General features: G+C 45.9%; 1 protein-coding gene across 1 annotated transcript in view; it reads left to right on the forward strand.

Annotated features, from left to right (window-relative positions):
* The window catches only part of ARV1 (ARV1 homolog, fatty acid homeostasis modulator), a 109875-nt gene extending 96948 nt beyond the window's left edge, over nucleotides 1–12927 (forward strand). Inside the window, exons 6-7 of the transcript XR_012243950.1 lie at nucleotides 12538–12705; nucleotides 12819–12927. The gene's annotated coding sequence lies outside the window, so the exon portion shown is untranslated. The remainder of the gene's footprint in view (nucleotides 1–12537; nucleotides 12706–12818) is intronic.
* The last annotated feature ends 2310 nt before the right edge of the window (nucleotides 12928–15237 follow it).

A 15237-nucleotide genomic window follows, 5' to 3' on the forward strand; every position in this document is an offset into this window, starting at 1 on the left:
GCTGTTGTGAGAACATGACATGATCTCCTATACAATCCTACGTCTTCTAAAAATAAAACGAACACAATACGTATCATCACCAAATTTTCAAATCAACATAAAACTATAAAAAACATTGTTGAAAAATATTGGCATGTGTTGAAACTCGATCCAACTATCGGTCCTTTTGTATCTGAGACTCCTTCCTTTATGTTTAAATGGGCCAGATCTTTAAAAGATCAATTAGTCGCAAGTGAATTCACGGGAGGAGGTGGGAAGAGGGATCCCTGTAAATGACATATAGATCTGGGGGTTGTGGCTACTGTCAGTTTATGAACATATCAAAAAACATCAGGTTACCTAATGGAGAAAAATATCAGCCTAAACACTATGCAAACTGTTGAACTTCTGGTGTGGTTATATGTTACTATGTGGCTGTGCGTGCTACTATGTAGGCAAGACAATGCAGGAACTCTGGCAGCGAGCGTACAGACATATTGTGTCTTGGCAGACATGTAATTGCTATCTATGACAGGAATTTTCCAAAAATATAATTTTCAATATTAGATTGCATACACCCCGGCATGCGTGGAGGTGATTGGAATAAAGTCCTCCTGCAACATGAACAGAGATTTTTCGCTTAAATGCCGACCTAAACAAGGCTAAATTCTTTAGGCCTTTTTTGGAAGGTTTCGTTTTCAGGGGGATGTGAATGGGAGCCAAATGATATGAACCCCTAATTGTCCTTTTTATGTCTCTACTAGGGATGAGCTTCGTGTTCGAGTCGAACCCATGTTCGACTCGAACATCGGCTGTTCGATCGTTCGTCGAATTGCGAACGATATGGGCCGTTCGCGCCAAATTCGTGTGGCGCGTCACGGCCCATAATTCACTGCGGCATCGCAGTGCATTGCTTGCTGATGATTGGCCAAGCATGCACTATGACCCGCATGCTTGGCCAATCACAGCACCGCCTTAACAGAGAGCCGTAATTGGCCAAAGCCAAGGAGGCTTTGGCCAATTATGGCTCAGGGGATTTAGTACACGCCCCACACTATATAAGGCCGCCTGCACGGCGGCCCTGTGCAGTGTGTTCCGGTGTGCTGAGAAATAGAGAGAGAGAGAGACAGTGTCATTTCATTTGAGTTAGCTAGATTAGGCAGGACAGTCAGTCAGTTAGCTGCACTTAAAGTGTATTGTCTATATATATGCATCCCAGGTGTTGCATATATATATATATACACTGTATTCAGTTTAGCTAGATCCGTTCCTGTTATCTTCTAGACTATTTACATTTAGTGCAGTGCGTCCTGCTCACAGTGTTCAGCTAGATCCGTTCCTGTTATCTTCTTACTGACAGGCAGGCTTGTCTTGTTACAGTATTTTGAAGAAAATTACTGGTGTTCTTTTGATCCTATTAGTACCACAGTCAGGCAGCTAGACTATTTACATTTAGTGCAGTGCGTCCTGCTCACAGTGTTCAGCTAGATCCGTTCCTTTTATCTTCTTACTGACAGGCAGGCTTGTCTTGTTACAGTGTTTTGAAGAAAATTACTGGTGTTCTTTTGATCCTATTAGTACCACAGTCAGGCAGCTAGACTATTTACATTTAGTGCAGTGCTTCCTGCTCACAGTGTTCAGCTAGATCCGTTCCTGTTCTCTTCTTACTGACAGGCAGGCTTGTCTTGTTACAGTATATAAAGCTACCTGAAGAAAATTACTGGTGTTCTTTTGATCCTATTAGTACCACAGTCAGGCAGCTAGACTATTTACATTTAGTGCAGAGCGTCCTGCTCACAGTGTTCTGCTAAACCTACAAGTTAGTGGGGTGCGTCCTGCTCACAGTGTTCAGCTAGATCCGTTTCTGTTATCTTCTTACTGACAGGCAAGCTTGTCTTGTTACAGTAAATACAGCTACCTGAAGAAAATTGCTTGTGTTCTTTTGATCCTATTAGTACCACAGTCAGGCAGCTAGACTATTTACAGTTAGTGCAGTGCGTCCTGCTCACATTGTTCTGCTAAACCTACAAGTTAGTGGGGTGCGTCCTGCTCACAGTGTTCAGCTAAACCTACAAGTTAGTGGGGTGCGTCCACCTCACAGTGTTCAGCTAAACCTACAAGCTAGTGGGGTGCGTCCTGCTCACAGTGTTCAGCTAGATCCGTTTCTGTTATCTTCTTACTGACAGGCAGGCTTGTCTTGTTACAGTAAATACAGCTACCTGAAGAAAATTGCTTGTGTTCTTTTGATCCTATTAGTACCACAGTCAGGCAGCTAGACTATTTACAGTTAGTGCAGTGCGTCCTGCTCACAGTGTTCTGCTAAACCTACAAGTTAGTGGGGTGCGTCCTGCTCACAGTGTTCAGCTAAACCTACAAGTTAGTGGGGTGCGTCCACCTCACAGTGTTCAGCTAAACCTACAAGCTAGTGGGGTGTGTCCTGCTCACAGTGTTCAGCTAGATCCGTTTCTGTTATCTTCTTACTGACAGGCAGGCTTGTCTTGTTACAGTAAATACAGCTACCTGAAGAAAATTGCTTGTGTTCTTTTGATCCTATTAGTACCACAGTCAGGCAGCTAGACTATTTACAGTTAGTGCAGTGCGTCCTGCTCACAGTGTTCTGCTAAACCTACAAGTTAGTGGGGTGCGTCCTGCTCACAGTGTTCAGCTAAACCTACAAGTTAGTGGGGTGCGTCCACCTCACAGTGTTCAGCTAAACCTACAAGCTAGTGGGGTGCGTCCTGCTCACAGTGTTCAGCTAGATCCGTTTCTGTTATCTTCTTACTGACAGGCAGGCTTGTCTTGTTACAGTAAATACAGCTACCTGAAGAAAATTGCTGGTGTTCTTTTGATCCTATTAGTACCACAGTCAGGCAGCTAGACTATTTACAGTTAGTGCAGTGCGTCCTGCTCACAGTGTTCTGCTAAACCTACAAGTTAGTGGGGTGCGTCCTGCTCACAGTGTTCAGCTAAACCTACAAGTTAGTGGGGTGCGTCCACCTCACAGTGTTCAGCTAAACCTACAAGCTAGTAGGGTGCGTCCTGCTCACAGTGTTCAGCTAGATCCGTTTCTGTTATCTTCTTACTGACAGGCAGGCTTGTCTTGTTACAGTAAATACAGCTACCTGAAGAAAATTGCTGGTGTTCTTTTGATCCTATTAGTACCACAGTCAGGCAGCTAGACTATTTACAGTTAGTGCAGTGCGTCCTGCTCACAGTGTTCAGCTAAACCTACAAGTTAGTGGGGTGCGTCCACCTCACAGTGTTCAGCTAAAGCTACCTGTAGAAGGTTGGTGGTGTTCTCATACTACAGGCAGGCAGTTGATTTTGCTAGCTGCAGTATCAGTACATATATATATATATATCCCAGCTTAGTGCAGCTACAGGCCATTAGTATGTCTGGAAGGCCAAGAAGGAGAGGCAGACAGTCACAAGCCAATAAGAGAGGGCAAGCAGGCTCTGTGTCTAGTGCTGGTCGTGGAGACGGTGCATCCTCATCAGCAATTATGGCTCAGGGGATTTAGTACACGCCCCACACTATATAAGGCCGCCTGCACGGCGGCCCTGTGCAGTGTGTTCCGGTGTGCTGAGAAATAGAGAGAGAGAGAGACAGTGTCATTTCATTTGAGTTAGCTAGATTAGGCAGGACAGTCAGTCAGTTAGCTGCACTTAAAGTGTATTGTCTATATATATGCATCCCAGGTGTTGCATATATATATATATACACTGTATTCAGTTTAGCTAGATCCGTTCCTGTTATCTTCTAGACTATTTACATTTAGTGCAGTGCGTCCTGCTCACAGTGTTCAGCTAGATCCGTTCCTGTTATCTTCTTACTGACAGGCAGGCTTGTCTTGTTACAGTATTTTGAAGAAAATTACTGGTGTTCTTTTGATCCTATTAGTACCACAGTCAGGCAGCTAGACTATTTACATTTAGTGCAGTGCGTCCTGCTCACAGTGTTCAGCTAGATCCGTTCCTTTTATCTTCTTACTGACAGGCAGGCTTGTCTTGTTACAGTGTTTTGAAGAAAATTACTGGTGTTCTTTTGATCCTATTAGTACCACAGTCAGGCAGCTAGACTATTTACATTTAGTGCAGTGCTTCCTGCTCACAGTGTTCAGCTAGATCCGTTCCTGTTCTCTTCTTACTGACAGGCAGGCTTGTCTTGTTACAGTATATAAAGCTACCTGAAGAAAATTACTGGTGTTCTTTTGATCCTATTAGTACCACAGTCAGGCAGCTAGACTATTTACATTTAGTGCAGAGCGTCCTGCTCACAGTGTTCTGCTAAACCTACAAGTTAGTGGGGTGCGTCCTGCTCACAGTGTTCAGCTAGATCCGTTTCTGTTATCTTCTTACTGACAGGCAAGCTTGTCTTGTTACAGTAAATACAGCTACCTGAAGAAAATTGCTTGTGTTCTTTTGATCCTATTAGTACCACAGTCAGGCAGCTAGACTATTTACAGTTAGTGCAGTGCGTCCTGCTCACATTGTTCTGCTAAACCTACAAGTTAGTGGGGTGCGTCCTGCTCACAGTGTTCAGCTAAACCTACAAGTTAGTGGGGTGCGTCCACCTCACAGTGTTCAGCTAAACCTACAAGCTAGTGGGGTGCGTCCTGCTCACAGTGTTCAGCTAGATCCGTTTCTGTTATCTTCTTACTGACAGGCAGGCTTGTCTTGTTACAGTAAATACAGCTACCTGAAGAAAATTGCTTGTGTTCTTTTGATCCTATTAGTACCACAGTCAGGCAGCTAGACTATTTACAGTTAGTGCAGTGCGTCCTGCTCACAGTGTTCTGCTAAACCTACAAGTTAGTGGGGTGCGTCCTGCTCACAGTGTTCAGCTAAACCTACAAGTTAGTGGGGTGCGTCCACCTCACAGTGTTCAGCTAAACCTACAAGCTAGTGGGGTGTGTCCTGCTCACAGTGTTCAGCTAGATCCGTTTCTGTTATCTTCTTACTGACAGGCAGGCTTGTCTTGTTACAGTAAATACAGCTACCTGAAGAAAATTGCTTGTGTTCTTTTGATCCTATTAGTACCACAGTCAGGCAGCTAGACTATTTACAGTTAGTGCAGTGCGTCCTGCTCACAGTGTTCTGCTAAACCTACAAGTTAGTGGGGTGCGTCCTGCTCACAGTGTTCAGCTAAACCTACAAGTTAGTGGGGTGCGTCCACCTCACAGTGTTCAGCTAAACCTACAAGCTAGTGGGGTGCGTCCTGCTCACAGTGTTCAGCTAGATCCGTTTCTGTTATCTTCTTACTGACAGGCAGGCTTGTCTTGTTACAGTAAATACAGCTACCTGAAGAAAATTGCTGGTGTTCTTTTGATCCTATTAGTACCACAGTCAGGCAGCTAGACTATTTACAGTTAGTGCAGTGCGTCCTGCTCACAGTGTTCTGCTAAACCTACAAGTTAGTGGGGTGCGTCCTGCTCACAGTGTTCAGCTAAACCTACAAGTTAGTGGGGTGCGTCCACCTCACAGTGTTCAGCTAAACCTACAAGCTAGTAGGGTGCGTCCTGCTCACAGTGTTCAGCTAGATCCGTTTCTGTTATCTTCTTACTGACAGGCAGGCTTGTCTTGTTACAGTAAATACAGCTACCTGAAGAAAATTGCTGGTGTTCTTTTGATCCTATTAGTACCACAGTCAGGCAGCTAGACTATTTACAGTTAGTGCAGTGCGTCCTGCTCACAGTGTTCAGCTAAACCTACAAGTTAGTGGGGTGCGTCCACCTCACAGTGTTCAGCTAAAGCTACCTGTAGAAGGTTGGTGGTGTTCTCATACTACAGGCAGGCAGTTGATTTTGCTAGCTGCAGTATCAGTACATATATATATATATATCCCAGCTTAGTGCAGCTACAGGCCATTAGTATGTCTGGAAGGCCAAGAAGGAGAGGCAGACAGTCACAAGCCAATAAGAGAGGGCAAGCAGGCTCTGTGTCTAGTGCTGGTCGTGGAGACGGTGCATCCTCATCAGCACGTGGCCATGGGACACGCTTGGCATTTTTTTCGGCAGCTGGCCGTGTTGAGCCGCAACATGCGGAAGACTTGGTCGAGTGGATGACCAAGCCGTCCTCATCCTCCTCATCCTCTCTCACCCATGCCCAGGGTACTTTGTCTGGCAAAGCAGCGGCCTCTTCCCTCGGCTCAATGTCATCAGTGACTCCTTCCCTAGCCCCACCATGTCCTCCTGAGGAGTCCCTCGAACTGTTTGACCACAGTGTTGGGTACATGCTCCAGGAGGATGCCCAGCGTTTGGAAGGCTCTGATGATAATACTAAGCTCGATGAAGGCAGTAACATGAGCACGGACAGAGGGGGTGCCCAAGAAGGACAGCAATCTGGCAGTCATGCTCCCCCTGCTGCAGCATACTGCCAGGTTTGCTCCAGTGATGAGGAGGGAGGGGATGATGAGGTCACTGACTCAACATGGGTGCCTGATAGGAGAGAGGAGGAGGAGGAGGAGGTGGCACATCACCAACGAGGCAGGATGCCCTCCAGGGGCCAGCCTAAGGGCAGCACATTGACTGCATCACACCCCAAAGCTCCACATGTGCAGGGCGCTGCAGTCTCTGCGCGTTATTCAAAAAGTTCTTTGGTGTGGGCCTTTTTTGAGACGAGTGCATCAGATCGCACCGCTGCTATTTGCAACATATGTCTCAAGCGTATCTCGCGTGGCCAAAACATCTCCCGCTTGGGTACCACATGCTTGACCAGACATATGTTGACCTGCCATGCAGTTCGTTGTCAAGCGTATCTAAAAGACCCACACCAAAGAACAAAGAGGACCTCTCCTTGCTCCTCATCAGCTGAGATTTCCAACCCCACTAGACCTTCAGTCCTCTCTGAGACCTGCACTGAGAGGAATGAAGGTGTAGAATTAGGTGTGTCACAGCCAAGTACTTGTGGGCAATCTGATTTTGGTACACCGACGTCAGATTGTACCAGGCAAATTTCCCTGCCCCAGCTGCTGCACCGCCGAAAGAAGTTTGCTCCCAGCCATCCACATGCCCAGCGGTTGAATGCTAGCTTGGCAAAATTGCTAGCACTTCAACTGCTGCCTTTTCAGTTGGTAGACTCTGCCCCCTTCCGTGAGTTTGTGGAATGTGCGGTTCCTCAGTGGCAGGTACCCAAACGCCACTTTTTCTCACGGAAGGCGATTCCGGCTCTCTACCAGCATGTGGAAGGCAATGTCCATGCCTCGCTGGACAGGGCGGTCAGCGGTAAGGTGCATATTACCGCTGACTCATGGTCCAGCAGGCATGGACAGGGACGTTACCTAAGTTTCACGGCGCATTGGGTGACTCTGCTGGCAGCTGGGAAGGATGCAGGACAAGGTGCAGTAGTGTTGGAGGTTGTTCCGCCACCACGCCTCCAAAATGCTAATGATTGTGACACACCTCTCTCCTCCACCCCCTCCTCTTCTTCTTCCTCCATGGCCTCTTCCTCGGAACCAGCGGTGCTCCGTAGTCGTTCAAGGGGCTACGCAAGTACGCAGGCCAAAAGATGCCATGCGGTGCTTGAGCTGGTGTGCTTGGGGGACAGGAGCCACACTGGGGCAGAGGTTCTGTCAGCTCTGCAGGGGCAGGTTCAGAGGTGGTTGACGCCACGCCAACTTAAGGCAGGAATGGTGGTTTGCGACAATGGCACCAACCTCCTCTCTGCCCTCCGACAGGGACAAATGACCCATGTGCCCTGTTTGGCTCACGTCCTTAACTTGGTGGTGCAGCGGTTCTTGAGCAGGTACCCGGGCTTACAGGATGTCCTGAGGCAGGCCAGGAAAGTCTGTGTGCATTTCCGCCGGTCATATAATGCCAGTGCTCAGCTGACAGACCTCCAAAAGGAGTTTAACCTGCCCAAGAACCGCCTAATCTGTGACATGCCCACCAGGTGGAACTCAACGTTGGCTATGCTGCAGCGGCTGCACACGCAGCAGAGGGCCATCAATGAGTACCTGTGCGACTATGGCACCAGGACAGGGTCAGGGGAGCTTGGTTTTTTTCCCCACGCCAGTGGGCCATGATCAGGGATGCATGCACTGTCCTGTCACCATTTGAGGAGGCCACGAGGATGGTGAGCAGTGACAGTGCATGCATCAGTGACACTGTCCCCCTTGTCCACCTGTTGGAGCACACGCTGCGTGGAATAATGGACAGGGCACTTGAGGCAGAACAGAGGCAGGAAGAGGAGGACTTCCTTAGCTCTCAAGGCCCCCTTTATCCAGACAGTGTTCCTGCGTGCCCGCCGATCACACAGGAAGAGGACGAGGAGGAGGAGGAGGAGGAGGAGGAAGATTGTGTCAGTATGGAGGTGGAGCCTGGCACTCAGCATCAGCAGCAGTCTTTAAGGGATCAGTCCCAAGAAACACATGGACTTGTACGTGGCTGGGAGGAGGTGGCTGCGGACCATGTCGTCCTTAGTGACCCAGAGGACTCCGGACCGAATGCCTCAGCAAACCTACGCTGCATGGCCTCCCTGATCCTGCAAAGCCTGCGTAAGGATCCTCGTATTCGTGGTATCAAGGAGAAGGACCAATACTGGCTGGCAACCCTCCTTGATCCACGTTACAAGGATAAGGTTGCGGACCTTATCTTGCCATCGCAGAGGGAGCAGAGGATGAAACATCTTTGGGAGGCCTTGCAGAAAGGTCTGTGCAACGCGTTCCCAGAGACTGGGAGGTTACAAACTCCTGTTTCTGGACAACGTGTTGCTGAGGCTTCGGTCAGTCAAAGAAGGAGCGGTGGAGAAGGTGGCCGTCTGACCGATGCGTTCAGACAATTTTTTGGTCCGCAGCCCCAAGGTATGATCGGTTCCAGCAACCATCGCCAGCGTCTGTTTTACATGGTGCAGGAATACCTAGGGGCAAGATCAGACTTGGACACCTTTCCCACCGAAAATCCTCTGGGTTACTGGGTCTTGAGGATGGATCACTGGCCAGAGCTTGCACAGTATGCAATTGAGCTACTGGCCTGTCCTGCATCCAGCGTTCTTTCGGAACGCACATTCAGTGCTGCTGGAGGCGTGGTAACCGATCACAGGGTGCGTCTGTCCACTGACTCGGTCGATCGACTGACCTTCATAAAAATGAATCAGTCTTGGATCACCACCAGCTACCAAGCACCTGATGCTGATGTAACCGAATAATTTTTTTTGAAATCTCAGATCCCTTCAAAGACTGCCTATGCTGATGCTGAGTGACTATCCCTGAGTAATTATCCTCTTCCTCCTCAATCATCACGCTGATAGCTTGTAAGAACATTTTTGGTTCTGGGCGCCACCACCAGTGCCTAAGGCACAATTTTTCAGCCCCTGTTTAACAGGGGCGTGTAATTACAATTTTTGATGTAATACTTTGCAGCAGGGCTCGTTCCTGCATTCCAACTAGAGTGTCTGTGAGGGGTTGCAGTGTTGTGGCACCAGCACCAGTGCCTAAGACCCATTTTTTCTGCCCCTGTTTAACAGGGGCGTGTAATTACAATTTTTGATGCAATACTTTGCAGCAGGGCTCGTTCCTGCGTTCCAACTAGAGTGTCTGTGAGGGGTTGCAGTGTTGTGGCACCAGCACCAGTGCCTAAGGCCCATTTTTTCTGCCCCTGTTTAACAGGGGCGTGTAATTACAATTTTTGATGCAATACTTTGCAGCAGGGCTCGTTCCTGCGTTCCAACTAGAGTGTCTGTGAGGGGTTGCAGTGTTGTGGCACCAGCACCAGTGCCTAAGGCCCATTTTTTCTGCCCCTGTTTAACAGGGGCGTGTAATTACAATTTTTGATGAAATACTTTGCAGCAGGGCTCGTTCCTGCATTCCAACTAGAGTGTCTGTGAGGGGTTGCAGTGTTGTGGCACCAGCACCAGTGCCTAAGGCCCAATTTTTCAGCCCTTGTTTAACAGGGGCGTGTAATTACAATTTTTGATGCAATACTTTGCAGCAGGGCTCGTTCCTGCGTTCCAACTAGAGTGTCTGTGAGGGGTTGCAGTGTTGTGGCACCAGCACCAGTGCCTAAGGCCTAATTTTTCAGCTCCTGTTCAACAGGGGCATGTAATTACAATTCTTGATCTAATATTTCACAGCAGGGCCCTGTGAGGGCTTACAGTGTTGTGGCCACAGCAACACCTAAGGCCCAAATTTCTGCTGAGTATATAGGGCAGGACCCTACTTTCAAACAACTAACTTACAAACGACTCCTACTTGCAAACGGAAGGAGACAACAGGAAGTGAGATGAAATCTACCCCTAGGAAGGGAAATTCTCTCCTGTAAGAGTTAATATGGGAAAAACATTTCTCCTTTCCACTGATGCTTTCCAATCCATTGGGACAAAAAGTGAGGTGAAATCTTCTGAAGAGGAGGAAAGACAGCAAAACAAATGTCACAGGGGTGATAACCCTTCCCTATGTTTTCCAAAAAGCTTAAAAAAGATTTTTTGGCTGGAGCTAAACACGTTAAAAATGTACCCGTTCAAAATTACAAAGAGATTCTACTTAACAACAAACCTACAGTCCCTGTCTTGTTTGCACCGCCTGTATACTGCTGTTCAGAGTATATAGGGCCTGGTGGCCCCACACCTTTCCTTATTTTAATTTGGGTGTGGGGTTCCCCTTAATATCCATACAAGACCCAAAGGGCCTGGTAATGGACTGGGGGGTACCCATGCCGTTTGTCTCACTGATTTTCATCCATTTTGCCAGGACCCGACATTACATTAAACCCGCAAGCAGTTTTAAATGAGATTTTTTCCTTTAAAAATGACATTTGGTGCAGGGACTGTTCTAAACACGGGAAACACGCGTCACTTTACAGGCATACTATAGACACCCCTCAGGTACGATATTTAAAGGAATATTTCACTTTTTTTTTTTTTTTTACTTTAAGCATCATTAAAATCACTGCTCCCGAAAAAACGGCCGTTTTTAAAAGTTTTTTTTGCATTGATACATGTCCCCTGGGGTAGGACCCGGGTCCCCAAACCCTTTTTAGGACAATACCATGCAAATTAGTTTTTAAAATGAGCACTTTTGATTTTGAACGTTCCAGTCCCATAGACGTCAATGGGGTTCTAACGTTCGTGCGAACTTTTGGTCCGTTCGCAGGTTCTGGTGCGAACCGAACCGGGGGGGTGTTCGGCTCATCCCTAGTCTCTACGCTCTTTTGCATTACACACTGTCTGCATTGTCATACCATCTTTTGTATATTGCAAGAATATAATTACTAGGTGTATTGTCATACTCCATGCTTGTAACATATATGCATGATTTATGGATATCATACGCATTTATTTATGACTCAATAATCCTTCCCTTTCGTCTGTTATGTAAAATAGCTCTTTTTTGTCCCTTTTGACCTTTTGTTGTTAACATCTGGGTAGGTCTTTGCTGTTTGCTGTCACCTCAGTCGGCCACCAGGGGCAGGTTTTGGTGGATTCGGTTAGGGTCATCCACTCGGCGACGTGGGCCATCCGTGTCATCATTTATGACGCGGCCAGCCTATCTGATTGGTTTAACAAGTAAAAGCCGAAATGTTCAGATACCTCAGTATTGCTTGTATATGGTCCATAATAGTCCAAAGAGGGGCAAGTATCAGGGTAGCAAGAATATGTGAGTCTGTCAGGGCTGCCACCAGAGGAGACCAGGAGCAAGTTCCAGTTGAGCTTGAAAAAAACAACATGTGAGTGGATATTGTTCAATTTAATAAAGTGTTTTGATATATTCTCAGAGGCGCCCCTTTCCTTGTTTTTTTTTGGCCTATCTGATTGGGCACCATCAACTAGGGAGGTTTTCCCTGTTGCCATGGTGCCTACTACTCAAATGTGAGTGCTTTAAATGTATTACACAGATCCATGGTACTTGTATCATTGTGCAATCATGTGTTCTTTCATGTTTTTATTGTGAATCATCATCCAAACGGTGAATATGAGTAAAGCAGCAAGAAAATTTAAAGGCGTGAGATTGGACATTTTTTCTTCATAGGACTGATCCTGCTTATAAATTAGCAGAGATTTGCTGCCTATCCACTATTCACTTGTGCACTTTTATGGTCATTTTTATTTATATGTAGGGGTATTTGACCCCCATATCTTTGTTATTATTATTTTCACATTGACACAGATTATATTTATTGTATAGCACTTATTTGGATATATATTCTGGTCCACTAGAGGTATATTTACCAATCATCCACTTAGCTGGGTGGGAAGTTGATCTTAGCGCACCAATATATTATCATTATTTGGTTTTCAGTCATGGTGTCACAGCACTATCCAATTGGTTGCAGCTTGCATCATTTAGTGATTTCTCACCATCTACACACATCCACATCAGGGTTTTAGTATTTTTTCTCATACCTTTATTCTTGGAGTATCCCCTTTTTTTAGCTCTGGTGTGACTTGTCTGTTCTTTTGCATATCATCCTCCATCCCTTTCTCCCGGCCACTGCTATATCAGCTATCCACAAGGTTTGTGCACTTTTTTAAGTGACTAGTACTAATTTTTAACATAAAGACAAATATATATATAATCATAGTCTTAAGCGTGGTAATTCGTTTTGCCTACCCTTTATGTTTTAGAAACCTAGGCCTCACCTTTCCCTGTGGTGCGTCCAGAATTGGGGTGGATGCAGAGTGACCTCTGTGGCTGGTCCCTGGATCTGACGTTTTCTTTCCTCCATGTGGCTGGATGTGGGTGACATTTGGCCGCAAAGTTTTCCCTGTGCTTTTAATTAGGATGCAATACAGGTGATTCATCATCTAAAACATGTGGTCAGTGTCCACATACAATACTGTTGTATGTTTTTTTATTCATGTACAATAATGGATGCTTACTGTTCTTTGTTTTCTATCAATTATAGATAACCTGTGTTCATTACTGAAACCACTAGACCCTGAAGAAGAGGTTCATTATTACAAACTTGAAACGCGGCAGAAATTATCTGTCTTATCTACATATCGACAGAGTGCAGTGGTTGTTTGTATAATGTTTTGATATTGCACAGCAGCTGTATATGCATCCAATTTTGATTTTATCATGCTATATTTCTTGATTTTAACTTTACAATTAAAATATGAATATATTTTCAACACCGAGTAATTACTAAGGAGTGTCTGCCTTTCAGAGTCCCATAGAGGAATCTTTTTTGTACCCGCTCTCCTCTATGGGAGATCAGATCGCATGAAAATGGACAGGCGTTCCGTTTCCATTTGATCCAATCCACCAGACGGATGCAAAATAGGGTTTCCATCCATCTGAATTTAGTGGAGCAGATCAGTTGCCAGCGGACATGTAACTGCTGACATCCGTCGCTCCATAGAACTGCATGGAGCGTTGGTTCAGGTCCACCTAAAAAACTGACAGGCGGACCTAAACGGTCCGCATGTGTGAAAGGGGCCTGAGGCTTCATGTACACGGGACGTTTTCACAACCTCTCTGTTAGGTACCTGGTAGTAGAGCCTGACTTGTAGCAGGAGACCTCTCTTACAGCTCTGGTTCAGGAGTCACTGGAATGGGAACAGTGGCCTCGTGAGCACAGTGGGTAGGAGTGTCTGTGGAAGGGGAAGCAGCCGGAAATTACAGCAGAGTGGAGATCCTCCAGGGGTGGCTGGACTGCAGATGACAGCGGACAGAAGCAGGTCAGCGATCTGAAGAGCTACTGGGTGCAGCAGCAGTGGCAACTGGAGCTGATGAGAAGAGCCGGGAGTACAGCAACACACTTAGCTGAGCTGCAGGCAACAGCAGGGTCAGACAGTCCGAGTCAGCAAGTAATCAGGCAGGTGAACACAGCAGGCTGAAGCAGAGTCGGTAAAACAGGCAGAGGTCGGCAACGGATCACAAGCAGAGGTTCAGGCAGAGTCAGGCAGGCCAAGGTCGGATTAGAGAGAGCAGAAGGGTCAGACAGAGCCGGGTCAGTATAGGTAAATCAGCAATCAGATACAGGTAACAAGGCACAGAGCTGAAGACAAAACATCGCCTCACAATTGCAGCTGTAAGGCTTTTAAAAGTTCTGTGGCACCAAACAGCGTTAACGCACGTGTCTGTCGCACGCGCAAACCGCAGCGCACACGTGCTGGTGCATACTGGTGAGCAGACACTGTTGCTCAATTCAGGACGGGGCGCGCGCTAACAAGCTGTTACAGGCATTTGGTGTTTCAAATGCCTCTGAACACCCGTCCTGAATGCATTTTTTTGCATTCCAAAAAATGTTTCTAAACTCAATTGCCTAGAAACGACTATAGAGGTGTAAGAATGGATGTGCAAGTATGTTTGTCATACTTGAGCTGCTAGAAATAGTTTCTGCAAAGGGGACCCAGAGCACACAGTAAGAGACCCTGGCCTGGCTGGACACGTGCCTTGTGCTGTGGTCCAGCAAAGGCACCGTGCCTGATATTGAGTTTTTTTTTTCTCTCTGGCTGTTAATAGTTTGAGTGCCACAATGCCACTTAACTAGCAACTAGAGACACTTTGTGGGAGACACAATGGGCACTTGAGAAAGTTGGTAAATAATGCGTAAAACATGAGATTAAAAATGCAATTTTCATCTGACACAAGTCAGCCCCACCTTTAGTGGTGGGCCCACAGCATATGCTCCATTTTTCCTATATAAAAAGGAAAAAAGAAAGAAAACCTGTGCTACCAAGCAAAAATTAGTGTGACTGCAGCTGCAACAAAAACCACAAATATCAATGAGGTGAAAAATTTAAATAAAAAGAAAAAAAATTGTGCGCTTGCATTAGATACTTAAATCTATATTCCTGTGTGATTGTGATAAATAGATGAATAAATGAATAAACACCATCAGAGTTAAATTTAAGTGTAAGTGAATAAAAAGTCGCTATGCGACACAGCAAATAGCGACATGTAAATCAAATACTAATATTAACCATTCCATACAGATAAATATAGAAAACTTGTGTGCAAAAAACAAGGTTATTCCACCCAAGTGCAAAGTCATAAGTGAAAGAGTTCAAAATTGCGTCATGAGTTGCAAAAAAAATGCATATCCAAAGTTCATAAGTTGCATTCCTTAGTGTGTATAAAGGAATAAGGGGACGTGAAGAGAGAGAGTGACTAGCTCTCCTAGGTTAATGAGGGAAGAGGCCGTGCCACATCCAAAAATTTCATTCAAAGAAAATGGGGTTCCCCTAAGTGGATTTTCCGGCACTTGCATACAATTTTTTATAAAATGGAGGAGTACAAACTAATGTAAAGAATAAAACAGTATTTTTATTTATTCAAAAATTCTCATATATTAAAAAACATTGTAGACATTACAA

Source organism: Aquarana catesbeiana, linkage group LG04 (assembly GCF_042186555.1).
Source record: "Aquarana catesbeiana isolate 2022-GZ linkage group LG04, ASM4218655v1, whole genome shotgun sequence".
Taxonomy (NCBI): Eukaryota; Metazoa; Chordata; class Amphibia; order Anura; family Ranidae; genus Aquarana; species Aquarana catesbeiana.